Source organism: Schistocerca cancellata, chromosome 6, assembly GCF_023864275.1.
Source record: "Schistocerca cancellata isolate TAMUIC-IGC-003103 chromosome 6, iqSchCanc2.1, whole genome shotgun sequence".
In the NCBI taxonomy this organism is placed as follows: domain Eukaryota; kingdom Metazoa; phylum Arthropoda; class Insecta; order Orthoptera; family Acrididae; genus Schistocerca; species Schistocerca cancellata.
In genome coordinates this window covers 210,187,668-210,206,446 of record NC_064631.1, presented here as the reverse complement: position 1 = coordinate 210,206,446, position 18,779 = coordinate 210,187,668, and positions in this window count along the sequence as shown.

Genomic DNA, 18,779 nt, shown 5'->3' with positions numbered 1-18,779 from the left:
TAGCCATTAGAAATAAAACTGAGGATCATTTTAAGTCTCAAAAAGGACTTGCAGGTAAGAAATGGTTGCAACTATTCTTGAGACGCCATCCAGATATCTCCTTCAGAACACCGCAGCTGCTATCTAAACCTATAATCCAGGGATTCTCAAAGGATAACGTGGGCAAACTGTTTTCTATCCTAAAACCGGAAATGAAGAAAATAAAACACAATCCTACGAAATTCTTTAATGTTGACGAAACAAGCTTGACGTTAGTTCAACATAAATGTAGAAAAAATTTTGCAGTAAAAGGCAAACGTCAAATCCACCGATTGTCGTCTGCTGAACTTGGTTCACTTATAATTCTTGTAACATGCCTGTCAGCATCTGGACAATTTATTCCACCCATGATGATTTTTCCACGCCAGAACTTCAGATCCGAGCTACTAGACGGAACTCCTCCAGGTGCAATAGGAGCAACTCTGTTAATGCGTCAGGATTGGCGAGGATGGGAAAGCTGTAGCCACCCGTTGAGGTGATGAAGTTAAACATTTTATGATAGACATGATGGTTTATTTCAGTAAAAAGTGGTTGAAGGCAGGCCTAGAGAATCCGCCGAAACTGAATGGGCTGCTGCCCAGTAGAGCACGAGAGGAGAGCATCTAACCGGCTCGGAAGGTGCCAGCAGAAGAGAGCGGATGGCGTGACGCACCCGGCGGCTGGCCGCGGCTCCAGCCCCACGTGGCCGCCTCCAAACCTCCCTAGTGGACGGCCAAATTGTAGACGCGCAGTTCGGTAGCGTTACCTCGTCAGCAACACGTGAGTTTAGCTGATCATGGTTCAACACGTGAGTTTCGAAGTGGTTATGTCCGGTATATTGCAACGTGACTTACGAGCTGAATGTAGCTGCCAGGCAGAAGGCACTGGCGAACATCTATTGAAATATAAAAAATTAAATTTTTATAATATTACATCCATTCAGTAATGGGCCACACTATACACCCTTCTTCGCTCCGTAGGAGTGAAGCATAGGGAGGCAAATTGACAGTTACTGTGGGGCTCCTGCGAAGGACAGCCTTACATAATTTGACAATACCTTTTTCGATTTTTCTTTAAATTTGCATTTTTGCTTAGGGAAAGTACTGAAAGAATGGCAATATAAAGAATGAGATTTTCACTCTGCAGCGGAGTGTGCGCTGATATGAAACTTCCTGGCAGATTAAAACTGTGTGCCCGACCGAGACTCGAACTCGGGACCTTTCTTTCAGGAGTGCTAGTTCTGCAAGGTTCGCAGGAGAGCTTCTGTAAAGTTTGGAAGGTAGGAGACGAGCTACTGACAGAAGTAAAGCTGTGAGTACCGGGCGTGAGTCGTGCTTCGGTAGCTCAGATGGTAGAGCCCTTGCCCGCGAAAGGTAAAGGTCCCGAGTTCGAGTCTCGGTCGGGCACACAGTTTTAATCTGCCAGGAAGTTTCATATCAGCGCACACTCCGCTGCAGAGTGAAAATCTCATTCTGGAAACATCCCCCAGGCTGTGACCAAGGCATGTCTCCGCAATATCCTTTCTTTCAGGAGTGCTAGTTCTGCAAGGTTCGCAGGAGAGCTTTTGTAAAGCTTGGAAGGTAGGAGACGAGATACTGGCAGAAGTAAAGCTGTGAGTAGCGGGCATGAGTCGTCCTTCGGTAGCGCAGATGGTAGAGCACTTGCCCGCGAAAGCAAAGGTCCCGAGTTCGAGTCTCGGTCGGGCACACAGTTTTAATCTGCCAGGAAGTTCAATGACAATATAGTTTGTATTAATATCTTGCGTGACAAAATTTGGACGATGGCGGTGTTGTGAGGCGCTGTGAGTTTCAGTGCAAGGTGCGGCGATCAGCTGTTGGCGCTGGCAGCTGCGGACGTCGATGGCCGCGGCGGGCTGTGCGCACTGCAACTTCCGCCGGAGTGTGTAAGCGGGCGGTTCCGGAGGGGCGAAGCACAGATCACAAGGGGGAAGAGGATTAACACTTTTGCATTACTACACACGCACACGATGATTCACTTTCTTGATTAAACCTAACAGAGGGCCATGTCTTTTCTTATTGGAGATATTTGATTTATTTATTATTTCTTTTCTACTCACGTGGTACTCAGACCATGGGAGTTTTCTACTGTCCTACTCCAGTATGGGGCAACAAGAAACATTCCTGTTCCCATTACAAATACTTAAGCGTTATATTCCCCAGGAGGCTGCTGTTTAGGGACAGCAGGGAGGGGTGACCGAAGTCGCGCAAAAAGTCCTTTTCTGAAAGCTACCCATAGCAATAAACCAATAAGGATAATTACTGGAGGTGTACATACAGAACTGGGAGTGACTATACGACTGAGATTCTGGTGGTTGTGCCAACCCGTGATATGTGCGGTGGAACGGTCTAGCGTGATCTGCCCTGACTCTTCGTTTACCAGGTCGGTTAAAGATTGGATCAGCTGGGAATGGGGAGAGATGGCCAATTGTTAGGCGACGGTAGTACCATCGATTGCTCTGGTAAATACCACATGAGAGGGGGGAGTCGCACGTTATGTGTGTAAGATAAGTGTGCAGACATTTCCTCGGTGGGGGTAGTGATTTCGCAGTGAGAACTATTAAATAATAAACCGCTACCCTTGAGTAGCACACGGTAGGGCTGGGTTGGTCGAAGGACCTCGTAACACACGATACTGGCTGTTACTGGGTTGGGTACGGTATATAAAATACTGTTGCCTATAGCAACGAACTGGGGTTCAATTATTGGTACAACCGGATGGCTGCAGTGGAGGGGGGGAGGGGGGGGGGGTAGCTTGCTCAGTGAGAAACAACGCAACTTCGCAAGCTTTTTTATGGGTGCGAAGGGTAAGTGTTGAACACATACATTACTTCCCATGTTGGCAGCTTTGCAAGGCGCGCTCGGATAGGACAGAACGAGTCCGGCGGTTCTTACAGATAACAAGGATTTCGTGGGTTTTCCACATAACGTGAACTTGTGCAGCGGGCCAGTATACTGGAAAAACGTGGAAGCGGTAGCTTTCAAATTCACAGTTAGGGCAAGTGACTGGTAGGTGAATCTTAGTATCCAAATAATCATGGTCTTGAGCGACCTGGTCACGAGATGAACCGTACTACAATGCGAGAGTTGCCTCTCGTATGGGATATGTAATCTGTAGAGGCGCCGTTAGATGGGATGAGATACTGGTTAAGATCTGCAGAAAAAGTTCGGCTGGTAGCAGATGGGGACTTAGTTGATGTCCTAAACCGCTCTGAATGATTTTATGTAGACAGCTAACATGTACTTGGGTGGCCTGTGCATTATATAAAAGTATCTGCAAGGTCTTCGTCATCATGAGCAAGGTGGTTACGTTATTAAGTTCCTGATGGACAAAGGCGAGATCATGCTGAACTGAATTACGTATTTCTTCATATTGGCGGACTAACTGGCGTACTTGGCGGGTGGTTGCCCATATGTTATCTTCTACGTGGGTGAGGTGAACTTCCTGATGTATTATGGCCTCGTGGTTGTCGTCTGCCTGATGTATGGCATCATTCCAACGTTCCGCATCTGATTGATCGGGAGTACCGAAAATTGTTTTTAAAATTGTACCGCCAGCATTAAACCATGCGCGCTCAGTGCGGCGTAAGGGTAGGGCGGCGGATATGATATGCAGTTGTCCCTGACTGTGCATAATTACTCGTCTTAAATCGCGCATTGTGCGAAGAGTTTCTCTCTGGTCGGCAAGTGTTAATAACCTCCCACAGGTTAACAATCTGTTCACCACTTGTTGCGAAGCAGTTTCTTCTTTCTTAAGCGCAGATAAAGTTGGTAGAAATTACTACCTGGTGCGGGGTGTACAACAGGTTATTCAATCATTCGAACATAACTCCTGAGTTGGACGGGTGATTCCGAAATGGTGGTCGGCCGCGGAGGCCGAGCGGTTCTAGGCGCTTCAGTCCGGAACCGCGCAACTGCTACGGTCGCAGGTTCGAATCCTGCCTCGTGCATGGATATGTGTAATATCCTTAGGTTAGTTAGGTTTAAGTAGTTCCAAGTTCTAGGGGACTGATGACCTCAGATGTTAAGTCCCACAGTGCTCAGAGCCATTTGAACCATTTAGTCCGTTTTCCTTTCTACCATTCTTCATTATTTTTAGTTTCGTTTCGTTCAAATTGCTTTTTGCAAGCGGTACACTACAGCTACAGCTCTAACATGATTCAGTACTGACTGCAACCACCATTTACGACTATTTAAATCATAGATTACCATAGTATCGACATAGTATTAAAAGTATATCGTGGAAGGGTAGTTCGCTGACATCGGCAATACAAGTGAGATAGAAGAGCCCACTGTGTTATCCTTTGTGGCTGTACAAATACTTAAGTGCGTACATCTGATTCGTCATCATCATCGGCGTATACTTAAAGTATTATGCCTCTCGATCTCTTGCGAACCACAGATTTAATTCGTTGTTATGTATCCTATGTGATCTTTGACCCCCCAATCCTGCAGAACTCACCATGCTGACACACTTCACAGCTGTGGTCGAATGCTGATCAGGCTACAAGAAGATGGGTCAAACATTTCTAAAACGGTATAGCCATTTATATTAACAGAAATAATGTGAGATAACACTCAAATTATTCAGTTATAGGGCTAGTTGACTCCAAGCTTCAACCCTAGTGAATTTTATTTACAATTTACAATCGTTCTATCAAATTAATCGGATGGCTATTCAGGGGTAGTAGATGAAGAGGGACTTCACTAATATTTTTATCTTGCCAAACTTTAAAAAAGCTCATTGGTTTTTACTCCAAACGTGTTTTCCTGTTTTTTACTGGCCGGAACTTCCTTGCGGCAGCAGTCGTACATTCTTACCTGGGGAACTGAAGTAGCCTTCCTTCCTTGCAGCTCAACTTTATGGGCTAGGCCACAGGCCGATCATAACTGTATGTTTGCTGTAACAACCGTGACGTCACCTGGCTGATTTTTGACTGCGGTGGGGGCTTGTGGTGAGGTAGATGGAATTGTTATTTCCAGCTACTTCCATTTCCAGATTGTAAAGTAGTGATTGTCGTGTGCGTGGAGCACACACAGTGCTTGTAATGTCAACACCATTATTTTGTGTCACCAGCGTATGCGACAGTGCTGGAGATTTGTGAAGTGATGAACATTTTTCCAGAAATGAAATTAAAGTCTATATGTGAAAACTGATAAGAAAAGACTTATTATTATATTGTGAAATGTAAATAATTTCCAAAACAATATGTTTTATTTTTTTATAAACAATTTACTACCATATAACAAAAGATAATACCACTAAAAGAATTTATTGGCATTGTATTGTTCGTAAATTTTTTTCTTCTGTTGTTCTCTATGATGTATAAAGCGGATAAGATCAAAGATTAAGCTGAGGTCTGTTCTTTTAAATATTGTAAAAAAAAATAATCGCTTTGTGCGAGGTTCAAGTAATCTAAAATACAGGGTGATTCAAAAAGAATACCACAACTTTAAAAACGTGTATTTAATGAAAGAAACATAATATAACCTTCTGTTATACATCATTACAAAGAGTATTTAAAAAAGTTTTTTTTCACTCAAAAACAAGTTCAGAGATGTTCAATATGGCCCCCTCCAGACACTCGAGCAATATCAAACCGATACTCCAACTCGTTCCACACTCTCTGTAGCATATCAGGCGTAACAGTTTGGATAGCTGCTGTTATTTCTCGTTTCAAATCATCAATGGTGGCTGGGAGAGGTGGTCGAAACACCATATCCTTAACATACCCCCATAAGAAAAAATCGCAGGGGGTAAGATCAGGGCTTCTTGGAGGCAAATGATGAAGTGCTCTGTCACGGGCTGCCTGGCGGCCGATCCATCGCCTCGGGTAGTTGACGTTCAGGTAGCTACGGACAGATAAGTGTCAATGTGGTGGCGCTCCATCCTGCTGAAATATGAATTGTTGTGCTTCTCGTTCGAGCTGAGGGAACAGCCAATTCTCTAACATCTCCAGATACTGTAGTCCAGTTACAGTAGCACCTTCGAAGAAAAAGGGACCAAAAACTTTATTGGCTGAAATGGCACAGAAAACGTTCACCTTAGGCGAGTCACGTTCATACTGAGTTGTTTCCCGCGGATTCTCGTCGATTCACTTCTGCCGTACTCAATAACACAAAAAGCTTTCTGTTGAGCGGTCGCCATCTTAGCATCAACTGATGCTGACGCCTAGTCAACAGCGCCTCAAGCGAACAAATGTACAACTAAATGAAACTTTATAGCTCCCTTAATTCGCCGACAGATAGTGCTCAGATCTGCCTTTTGTCGTTGCAGAGTTTTAAATTCCTAAAGTTGTGGTATTCTTTTTGAATCACCCTGTATAACGTACAATTTACTAAATGCAATTCTAGTGTACGGACTTTTATTTGTAACTAGATAACCTACTATGAATGTCTTAAGTTTTTTGTTCGCAGCAAACAGGAAAGTGACCATTAGCGCCTGGTACGGCGATACTGAATTTTTGGTAACTGGTGAATAATATTGATACTGTGAACAGTCAGAACGGTGTAGGATTCAGACATTTAATCCGGCATGAAGGGAATGGTTGATTTTATTGATTTTCTACAAAAAATTACGTTGGTAAGAATACCCAGACCAGACTGTGTTTCGTGTGCCGCCATTACGTGAGCGTATGGAGCGGCAATTTCAAACAGCAGAAATAATCAGACATTAATTCTTTCGATCGATATTACAATATTTGAACTCTGAGGACAAGAACCCACAAGACTTTATTATTTTTCTATTCTAACAGTGAAAATAATATTAAGTAGAACAATCTTAGACTTTACGTAAATGGAATAATTTAGAACAATCTTAGATTTTACGTAAATGAAATAATTTTTGTGGCTGGTGCGTAAGATTAATTTTTCTCAGAGTAATTTATCACTGACTTTTTAAAAAAATATTTATGACACTAGCGTTGTTATGGGAAGATTTTGTGGTGTAATATATTAATTATTTGGTACATACATTTTAATATCATTTACTGAATTAATGAAACAGCATTACAACATTTATTTTTAGTGATAAGGTATGACAAAATAATTCATTTTAGTCGGGCTTAGCATCATACAAATAAGAATTATCAGAGAATGTTTATTTCTTTTAAATAATACTGTTATTCTTGCTGCTACATTTTCATACGTTTTACAATAACACGTACCCACCACCACAACAACTTTAAACAAAGATAACAAAATCCATCACATGCTGTATTTTTAATGTATGAATATTGCTTATGATATAGTGTGTATTTTATTAGCAACGCCATTTTCACTTTGGATATTTGAATATAAGGAGGAAGTATTAGATTGTGGATGCCCTACTAAATCTCTACAGATAAGTGTCACGAGAGAAGTGAAACATTCAGGTAAATGCCACAATCTTAGTTTCTAACAATCATGGTTTATGGAATTTCTGTGATTGTGTTCCTCTACAAATCCACAGGAAATTGTTTCTTTTTTTGCCACGCTTGCTTTTTAACAACAAAAGCAATGTTTGGAATAGAGGAGGTTTTGCTGCTTTGTTAAATGTAACATGTTCATTATTAAAACTCTCAGACTCGGCATAACATTTAAAGTGAAACGCTATTTTGAAAATCCAAGACAGAATTCGAAATACAATTTCAGATGCCATAAAGGAAAATGCTAGGCTATATGTTATGCATTTCAATGAAAACGTACCTTTGAACAGACTTTGTCTACAATTAGTGCTTGATGCAGTACTGTATATAAGTAAGCAAGAGTTAGACTCATTAAATCGTGGGAATTTTAAGAAGCTATTGACATTGCTGGTATTAAGGAATAGATGGAAATACTGAACCAATACTGCAAGATAAAACACGTGTTCTGCGATGAAACAAAAAGCATGAACTAATCGACCTCAGTGATTTTGTAAAAACTGAATTCGAAACTGCTAGTTTTCTTTCTCTCCAGGCAGATCGTACAAGAGATATCACACAAGTGTCTCAGTGTTCTGTAATAGTGATGTTCATTGATACTAAATGACCTATAACGCACGCTTTCTTAGGTTTCTGTGGTGCAAGTTTCGGCAGAACATCAGACACTTTTTTTGCTTTATTGGACGACATCTTGGGACAACTATAGTAAGAGTACAAATTAGTAGGTCGGTGTTATGATGATGCAAGCCTGCTGCCTCGCCATTTAAATGGACCCCAGAAAAATTAAAGCTCGGATTGTACATGTGTACACTGCGACATCAACTATATTTAGTCTTCCAACAGAGCTGTCAAAAATACGAAAGTGTCGCATCTTTGTTTCTTCTATTGCAGAAATTCCCACCTTTTTTTTCATCGTTCAGCAAAGAGAACCTAAGAAATTAGTTCTGCATCGAGACCATGCATTCCAACTGTAATACCTATCCGCTGAGCTGAAATTCGAAAATTATTGTGTGTAGTTGTAGATGACTGGGGAAAGTTGAAAGATGTTTTCGGAACCATGGTTTCCGCTGAACAATCTGATGACGATTCCACTCTACTTGCCAGACGTTTTCTGAACGACATGAACAGTCCCGAATTTACATTTCTGTCAGCAGTATTTCATGACATATTTTGGCAGATGTAGTATTCGACGTTTTGTTGAAGAATTCGTTGGACGCTAATTACAGCTATCTAAAGTAAGGTTTGTTATGATATGCTGAAAAACGAGAGCAAAGAACAGTATTTTTCGATTATTTTTCAAAAGTTCGAAAAAAGGAGAGACACGCTCCTCTCACAGGAGTACAGTTCCCTCTCTCAGGACGAATGTATGTAAATGTATCGAGCCTTGTATTAAGAAACTTTGGATCACGTTTTGATAGAAATGGATGTGAGATTTTTGCTATTGTGAAAAAATTCAGGTTGTTTGCCTTTCTGATATCACAAAATTTGATAAATACGACACATGTTTCTCTTGTAGCGCGTTTGAAAACTTTCAAAATTTCTTTGGGCGTGTTTCCTTTTATATGAAACGTTTCAGAAACGAACTCTCTATTTTGTATGACGACGAAAAGTACAGACAGATTTTTAAAAAGTTTAATGAGGATAAAGACATTTTTATGGATATGCATAAACTGTTCTCGCTTATTCTGTCCATCTCTTCACCTGCAGCATCTATGGAACGATGCTTTTCTTGTGTCAAGCGTTTAAAATCAGATTCGAGGAATGCAATTTCAGAACAGAGACTTCCGTCTTTAGCGAATATTTCAGTGTAGAGAGAATTTCTAGCACAGTTAATAAAAACACAGCCGTTCTGTGAAGGCATCACCGGTAAATTTGCAGCTTTAAAGGATCGAAGGGCTGATAAGATGTACAAGAAATAGGTAAGTTGGATTATTAAGATAAGCTTGTATAAATAAAGATTTTTTATGTTTCCTGCCAGCTCTTCAGCTAACATACCAGCCACAATCCACCGCTGTCCAATTAACTAACTCTCGACTGTGAATTAACAAGAAAACAACTTTTACTATCAAATATAAGCCTCACTACAATGAAACTACAAAATGTTCGAACTTGTGGCTTAATCCATGAACTGTATTCTTAAAGCCTTGAAGCAACCTATCTTATGCTCTGCCGATGTCCCAAGTATTTCTGCTCCACCTGCATTTTATCACTCCATACAGATACTGGAAAGCTAAGCAGTCTATTTCACTTTCCGCATTTGCTTACTTCCCGAACCCCCCCTGCTTCCGACTTCAGCTACCTTCAACACAGATTTCCTAATACCGTACACATCCCACAACTTTCACAAAAGTCAGCCAGCCATCCCGTTCCTTCTTTCAGATTTCCAGGTCGATAGATTATCGCACTTACGGCATAACGGATATCCAGTTACGAACTTCCCAAACCCTATACCATCCTTCTGGAACTTTTCCTCTCATTCACACTCACGCTCTTCCTTTTTCCGATAGCTAGATTTGCGATTCTATTCCTAATTATTCGAATCCCTGTCACTGCCAAATATTCCCATACATAAAATCTACACCACCTATCCATATTCATAAAACGGCCACCTATGTACCTCATTCTGATTCCGAAATTGGTGGTAACAACATAACCAGATGCCACTACAATCACCAACAACTGCGAAATCAGAGGAAATTATCAGTTTTTACCTGTTGTATTCGAAAAGTCAACGCAAACATAATTTTTCAGTTTACAAAACTCAGTCGAAGTCATCTGTGTTTTAAGTTATAAATACATTATGTTGCTACGTCTTTTAAATATCTTAAGCACACTTTTATGACATTAACTGGCTTTACGTCGTTGCTTAACAGTACATGGCAACAGGATTTAATAGGAATCACTTTTCTGATGTTTTTTGAAACTTTTATATATTTTTTTAAATTGTAGCTGACAACACAAATTCTACATTTGTATAACGAGGAAAATGAAATGAAATAAGAAACAAAAAAAGTGCTGTAAATTTTTTTTGCTGCGTCCCTTCCTGATTGGTCGCGCGACGTGTCATTGGGATAGCTGTATTTGTATAAGGGAATAAAAAACAAAATCCTTCTTGTAGTGAAATCATAGTATCATACAGTACAAGATTCAGGTTCTCAAATGCTTACGTGTTTAACATATTTTCAAGTACGACTGTAGCAACATAGTGTCTACTGTTTCACTGCTTTATATGTCACCTAATTCACGCATAAACGATTCAACAGCATTCGGATACACTGCATGTCCCATCTAAGTCTGTCAGTGGCAAGACCTACGTTAATTTTGATGTTATAAAAAATTGTTAAGACAAACGTTGCTGTATTCCAAAGTCCCGTCTGCTTTCGCTAACGAATGTCACCTAAACGACACATTTAAGAAACACAATAAGGAATAAGAACGTAGGAATTCAGTGAGATTGCATGGAAGATCAATGATACAACATATTAGCACCGCAATGATTTTCAGACTAAAAGTATTTTGAATATGGAGACACCTGCGCTAGTGCTGCAGCATTTGAACAGTGCACCGCTAGGAACTCATTTTCGTGGAGAGTGGATTTAAAAGCATGTTCTCAAATTGACCAAAGCGCTAATGTATATTCAGAATTGAAATTCACAAAATTCTGAAGTAGGTATGCAATGCTGCACGATACGGTTAAAAATAGAATCAGACAAGAGACTGGGCGAGAGTAAACTGGCGAATAAAGACTGTCAAAATGAAGTTTATGACACCAAAAAGGGCCTCTATATAGAATAACTCAAAAAAGTGAAGTAACAAGACAGTAAATGGACGTTGTAGGCATGGAGATGAAATGAGCGTATGGCATCGTTGGGCGAGAGGCCCCATCAGTGGAAGTTCGGCCTCCAAGTGCAAGTCTTATTTCAGTCGACGCCACATTGGGCGACTTGCACGCTGATGATGAGGATGAAATGATGATGAGGACAACACAACACCCAGTCCCCGAGCGGAGAAAATCTCCAACGCAGCTGGGAATCGAACCCGGGCCCGCTTGCACAGGAGGCGAGCACGTTACTACTAAGCTAAGCAGGCAGACGTTGTAGTATGAAACGTATGGATGTATAATGCTTCCAAAATTAAATTTAGAAATAAATAACCTGGAAAAAGAGAGGGTATCAGGTCTGAGAAGAAATGTAAACATTTGACGGTGGCCGCACGGGTTTAAGACTCATTTCACCGTGAGGAGGAAGCAGAAGTATAATTAGCTTCAGTAAATGTTTTGTAGATGTTAGTGAATATTGTTCACTATGTGTATATTGTTACAAGCTATAATAGATAGCATCAACTGTGCCAGTAGGTACCTTTTACTTCCTGTGCTTCACAGAAGCACTGCTTCGTACAGTGGAACTTGTTTACATGGACTAGGTAGATTCGTAGGTCATCTGAGTAATCGAAATTATAGATAATCCAAAAAGTCAGGGAAATAGAGTGACGTGTGATAAACGCAATAAAACACTTTTTACGTAAAGGCACAAATTTTACTTTATTTTCAAAGATAAAGTTGATCCGACACTGAAAAAAAAAAGGCCGAGTTATATACATTGAAGTACTGAGTTTCTTTTGAACCGGATTCATATATCGTTTATGTACAATAACACCAACAATAGTTCAGTGAAATTTGTTTTCTACCTGACGTTCCAAATAAAACATTATTTTGTCCAACGGCAGTTGGCCCTGTGTATGTCATAATGTCATCACACTGAGCGCCAATTTAGCCACTTAATCCATCATTGTTATCGACATTGCCTGCAGACGAACAGTCAGTGGCAAATGTGTTATCACAAATCATGCAGTATCCAACGTCATTGTCATTTCGCAACCAGTCGTTTGTGTCATTAATCCCTATGTGAGAACACTGGAATCCTTGTGCATGCTTCAGCACCAAGTTTAGCAATAATATTTTTTAACTATTTTCTATTATCCCTGCATCTAAATTTTTATCAATAAGAACTATATCACTTTTTTGTGTTTGATGACATTTAACACTCGAAACAAATAGGGGAAGTTAAGTACCGTTCAGTGTTAATATTTTAGCTGTCATCTTACCAGAATCTGCATATGGCGATGGGCCAACTTTAAATTTAATTATTCTCGTCGGCAACTGTTGCCGATGTTACGTCCGGGACATCAAATATTCTGTAGTTACTGTACTTAAAAGATAATTATTTAAATAAAAAATGAACTTTTAATTTACCATACACCACATTTTAAATGAGAGTAAAATGTAAAAATAATTTTTTTAGCCCAATACAGATTCATCACCCCATACAGGCATTCGTGAAAATCTATGTGATTTTGAAATATTTGTAAGATTTAGAACGACAAACGTGGAGCACTTGCAATAGACAATAGTGGGTAGTGTAATAGTACGGAGGTCAAATATTTGTCCATCACTTATGTACTGCATGTTCTCCACATTTTTCGTTTTAAATCTTACAAGTATTTTCATAGTTATTAAAAGGTCACGATCACTTATTTTCGGGACTATCTATATGGTGACAGGAGTCTGTATGGATTCAGGAGAAAGTATTCTATACTTTTCAGTCCGCTTTAAAAACGTGGCATATTTAAAGTTCATTTTGTTTGAATTACTATTTTCTGCTTTTTAGTGTTGTGCGTATATGAAATGTTTCAATCGATTAAAAACATTTTCATGAGATTACAACAGGGACATATGATAAATTTCAGGTTTATTTGTTTCTCTTCAGTTGACTCAGCTGACCAATACCTGCTACGTATATTTTGTGAAAAGACTGTGAAGGTCAAATTTAGAGGGCTTCGGCCTCACACAGAAGATTACCATCAATCATTCTTCTAACAAACGGTTTGAGACTGAAACAAGCAAATGGGGGAATGATAGTGGTACACAAAATACCCTCCATCACACACCAGACAAGAAAGCCGGTTAATGTAGCACTGTCATCCAGCTCTGAACTACGTTGAAATTTTCATGTCTATAGCTCATCGGGAAATGAGAGTAGTAAACAAAGTACCCTTCGTCACACACCACGTAAGAAAGTGAGTTAATATTACTTTGTCGTCCCGTTTTGAGCAATGTTTAAAATTTCCTGTCTCTAGCTCATAGCTACGTAACAGTGGTAAAAGAAGTACCCTCCATCACAGACTAGACAAGAAAGCGAGTTAACACTGCAGTCAGCCAATTCTGAGATATGTTTAAATTTTCTAGTGGTTAGATCATCGGGAAATTAGTTTAAAATCAATACAAAATTTGCATCGAACAGTCAGAAAGAAAAGGAACCTACTAAAAACAGGTAAGGAAAATACGATCTGGATGGATCGGATATTTAGCATGAATACAATCGGTTCCAATGTACATTTGCTGTAAAACAGTCTTCGAAGAAAAGCTATCGCAGAGAAATGGCCAAGCCATTGCCTCAGCGTACACAGTTTAATATCAGGAGGTTTCCAACAGTGCAAAGTGAAACATTTATTGTGGGTTACGAAAGATACACGAAGTCAAGTTAGTTTGTGATTTTCTGTTGCGCATTCTGTAACAACGTCTAACCTAGTTACTGTCTTTCTGCAAACGATTATGTAACCATGTCGGTCTTACTGTCAAAAACAAATTTCAGTGCAAAACGCCGATAAATTCTGTCGTCATGTATTTGCCCTCTAACTGGGAGGATTTCCCAGATGCAGAGCAATACTGCACGGAATTGTGTTCGCTGTGATATTTACTCGAGTTTGTTCTCTATGGCGGCTGTACGGTCTGCAGATAATCTCTCCTCGTTTATTTGATTTACCTGCGCGCTACCTCGTGGGAAATATAGCTTTATTTACTCCATGTTGCAGGTCAGAGTGTATGTTTGTTGAACTGCTTCGCCAGCATTTTGACTGAGTAAAAGATATTTTCTTAAATTGTCGTCTTGAACTGCCCTTTCAAGGATAAAAATAAGCTTGAGGCAGACGAAAGAAAGGGTAAAACCTCCTTCCTCGACATCTGAACTGATGTTAAAGTATGTAGCCAATTGTGAATCCCATACTAGTTGAAAAAAATTAGAATTTGTTTAGACATTTATTGATACCCCACAAAGAACTAAAAGTAAATAAATAACTAATTAAAATTGTGAGTGATTGGACATACAGCGATAGAGCCTATTCTATCTAGAACGATGACTCGATTTCCATAGTGTGAAAATCAAATCTAGTTGCTCTGCACGATGTAAAAGAATTTTAGATTTCGTAATTTATTCAGCATTACGACAGATCGCCACAAAGAAATAAGTCCATAAAGATTATGTAACGAGAATACTAGAGAACGTGAAAGCTAAGGCAAGTTAAAGAGGAAGCGGTTATCATGAGCACTGTAGTTAATTTCAATTTTAGTCAATACAGGGAACATATATTTTTGTATGATTCTGAAGGTGGTTCCTTGACTTGCATGGATAAATTGTTGTTTCCAGAGCCGTTTAGTAGAGCAACTACTTTCTGGAGGAAAAAGAAATTTGCTGCTTCAGAATTATTTTCAATAATTTCGTGAGTTAGCTATGGAAATTCCAAACGGTATCATACAGATTTCCTCTCGTTCTGACAACGTTTTCCTCATGTAGTAAAGGGTGCTAAGTAACTCATTCTTGTTTCTTCAAGTTTTCCCAGAAAGTAAATACAAAGCATCTGGACACCCATCACTGGACATTAATATGGGATATGTCCACCCTTCGCCTTTATGACAACTTGACCTTTTCTGGGGACACTTTCAATGATGTGTCTAAAGTAGGAGGATAATGGTTATCTCAACACAGTTTGCATTGTTGCAAATTTATGCAAGATGGCGGCTCTCCCTCCTCACTGAGAGAGATGGATGTGACAACGTCGCATTGATGACATAAAGACCCCACTCCTCCCCCTGCCCCATTTCCCTTCCCCTCCCTGACTCCACCCCCTCCTTCCCCACTTCCCCTCCCCTTCCCAACTTAGGAACTAGAGGGAAAAAGACTCACTGGCTCAGAAACTGTGGAGGAAAGAAGGAAGGTATTGTTTTTATTTACTTTATTTATTTTTGAGGGTGGTATCCTGCTGCCAGATTGCCCTATAACTGCATCCTTTCCCCACTTGTGAATTTCTGAAAAAAAGGCTGGAGTGTAAGGTACTTCTTTTATTTTTGGTGGGAAATGTGTTCAGTTGACAACACATTGGTGTTGGACATAGACGAGTTTAATAAGTTAGCATACTCTTGAGGATAGAGACCATAGTGTCCAACATGAGGAATGGAGAGGGTGATAATGGTAAAGCAAATAATGGACATGAAGTGGGATAGACTGAAGATGAATTTTGAAACTCATAGAAACTATTTCCTGTGCTGGAGCTGATCGTTTCTTTGAAATGACTGGTCAATCCACAGTGCAGGATACATCTTTGTCCTCCTCCTCTACCAAAGACAGAATGAACCAGAGCTACAGGTGCATGTGGCTCGACTGAGGACGCTAGAAACAGATTTTCTTCCCATTTCTGATTGAGTGTATGTGTATGTTCACATTGCTGTGGACCCTAGTCTACAATAACATTCTAAATTGGCTCGTAACTGTCCTACAGCCACTACTGAAAGAACTGCCGCCTTCTGATCTACAAGTGTATATCTGCTGAGGAAGTTCTGCTCAGATGCATGGTGTGAAGGGACAGGGCAGAAAAATTTCAGTGAAGTGTAAGTAGTATTGCCTCCTACCGATTTGCTATTGTGTAGCTGCTGAGGAACTTGTACATAGATACATAGCAAGAAGGATACATAGCAAGAAGGAATAGGGCAGAAAACTGAAGTGTAGGAAGGCTAATGCACTACCAAAACTCCTCCAATTGCTCATCGAAATTGTCGTGAAAAAACCACGACTCACAAACAACAGATCATAACGCAACACAAGCACCAAAATTTGAAAAAAATCACTGTATTAACACAACTATTGCAAAATTCGATCCCTAAAGATCTCGCTGGGAGAAAGTGGAGGCAGCTGCACATGTGTTCACTTCAATCTGTGGATAGCGACAGCCGACAGCAATTTAGAACCAGCCTACCTCCCATCATAGCAGCTCCCTCACTCCCTCCTTCCCCCCTACCTCCCCCCCGCTCCCAACTAGGGATACCGATTTTCCAGGTCTGTTCTAAACTGACGCTGATGGTACACAAAGAGATCCACCTGCTGACAGTGAAGTACTGTTCCTAATCTGCAGAAATCAGTCACAGATGGACAAAAGACTCAAGAACAGTACGCTGTACGCTTCCTTCAAGCCATTAAACGCATTTCTCAGAAAGACAGCCCCCCTGGAACAATAGACCATCTGTTACAGATGAAAAACTGAACAGTCGACTTTGGCATGCTTTCAAATATTCTGGATGTGCCGAATTGCCTGAAAATGGTCCTCAGCTAAATAAAATCAATCTCTTGTAGGAAAAAGCATTGAAATAATACAACGTACATGAATGAATGTACATGGATCTTTATGCTAGTTTTCTCACTGTGAGCTGATCCAAGCACTCTGCCCCCAACAGGTGGAGAGCAGTTTCTGCATTCACCATCCTCCGCCGCTGCATGCGGTCATAACCGCAATGTTCGCATTTATGTTACTTCTTCATGTAAACTGTCCGAAGGCTGTCTGGTAAAGGTTTCAGATGCTTCACTGCATCAAACAGCAGCTTTGTGTGTGAATGTGTTCTTGGTGCATGTGTGAGTGGTTGAAACATGCTCAAGAAAGAAAATACACATCCAACCATTAAGGGATGTTAGTGTTGAATGAGAGGCATTCCTGCTCTACACATGATGGAGAAATAGACGGTGGAGGAATTTTACATAGTTCACTTCCTTCTTGTAGAGTAACACACTGCATGCCTGCCTAAAGTGTTGCTGCTCTTAACAGCTCAACTGCTGTAATGTTAAATATTTTTTTTTAAAAAAGACTGAATAAACACAAATACTCAATTGCTGTATGAACTATTACCATCGTGTATTCCATGCATCCTCTGAGGTGTGATTGTTATGCATGCTACAACGAAATATTTTACCGAGAGACTTCACCTCACATAGCGCAAAGGTCATAGTCATATCCTTTTAAAACGAAAACTGTGACAGCAACAGGACACATAGCAGATCTAGTTGTAAAATCAATGAAATCTCCAGCCAAATAAGTGTAAACTGACACTCGTGGTATGAATTCATGCTTGCAGTAATGAATACTAAACTGAGAACATTCAATCTTGCATTGAATATACCCCAAAATAAGAATGTAACATCATTTAACAGTCCTTAACCATACATCCAGCTAACAAGTTTCGCACACTATCGTGTGTAGAAGACTTCACAAATAGTGTAACGCTGGCAGGACCAAACAACAATACGATAATCATACTGAGCGAGCATTCCAGGATGAATAGACGAGTTCTTCTTCTGAGTGGTTTCAGTGTGTCTTCGGATGAGAGGTATATAACCCCCTTATCAGTGAGCAACTATTAAGTAAATCACAATAGCAATGAATATGTTCTGTTATGAGTGCATCGCAGTCTTGGTTCTACAGAGAGGAGAACACTTTAATAACATCACACAACAATCAGAAAAGAAAAGAAACCTTGAACCAGAACCATGTGTCATCACCTCAAGGTGTTGTAGTGGCACCACAGTGTAAGATAGAAAGTTAGATTCGGTGCAATATTTCTGAGTGCCCAAGTTACAGCCAGGTGTGGGCCTGTTGACAGTAAGTTACGCTAGCCAGTGGTTGCGAAGTAGAATGGAGGCCACAAGGCCGTCGAACCACTGAAAAGAGTAAATGCAGCGGTTTGCATGGCGAAAGTTACAGGCAGAAGGAGCCCACTGGCGTAACTTAGGTGCTATGAGTACATGACTCGTAGCGGCATGTTTAGCAAAACAGAGGTGCACAGCTGTGTATAAATAGGTGCCGCTTTCCTAACAAGGGGATTCAAGTGTGGCAGCTCTCCTCGATTGCAGGGCGAATCACACCACCAGCTACACGCAGCAGCGTTCCAGTCCATGGTGGGTCGATGGTTTGACCCTCCGAGGCCAACACAGGGTCCATAGCCAGCCAGCGGCGGGCCACTCGATGGCTTGCTACAGCGGGCAGTCTTGTTGGACCCAACACATGCCAGAGGCATCCCAGGGACGAAGGCCAGTGAGTCAGCTGCCAGTGCATCCTGACGTCGTCGTCAAAACAGCCCGCCACAGTACGTTGCACAGGTCGCTGAGGTAGCCCATCCGCGCCAAGCTGTTTTGCAGACAGCGAAATAGCATCCTTGGCATCGCGGGACCCTATGCCGCAGACAGGG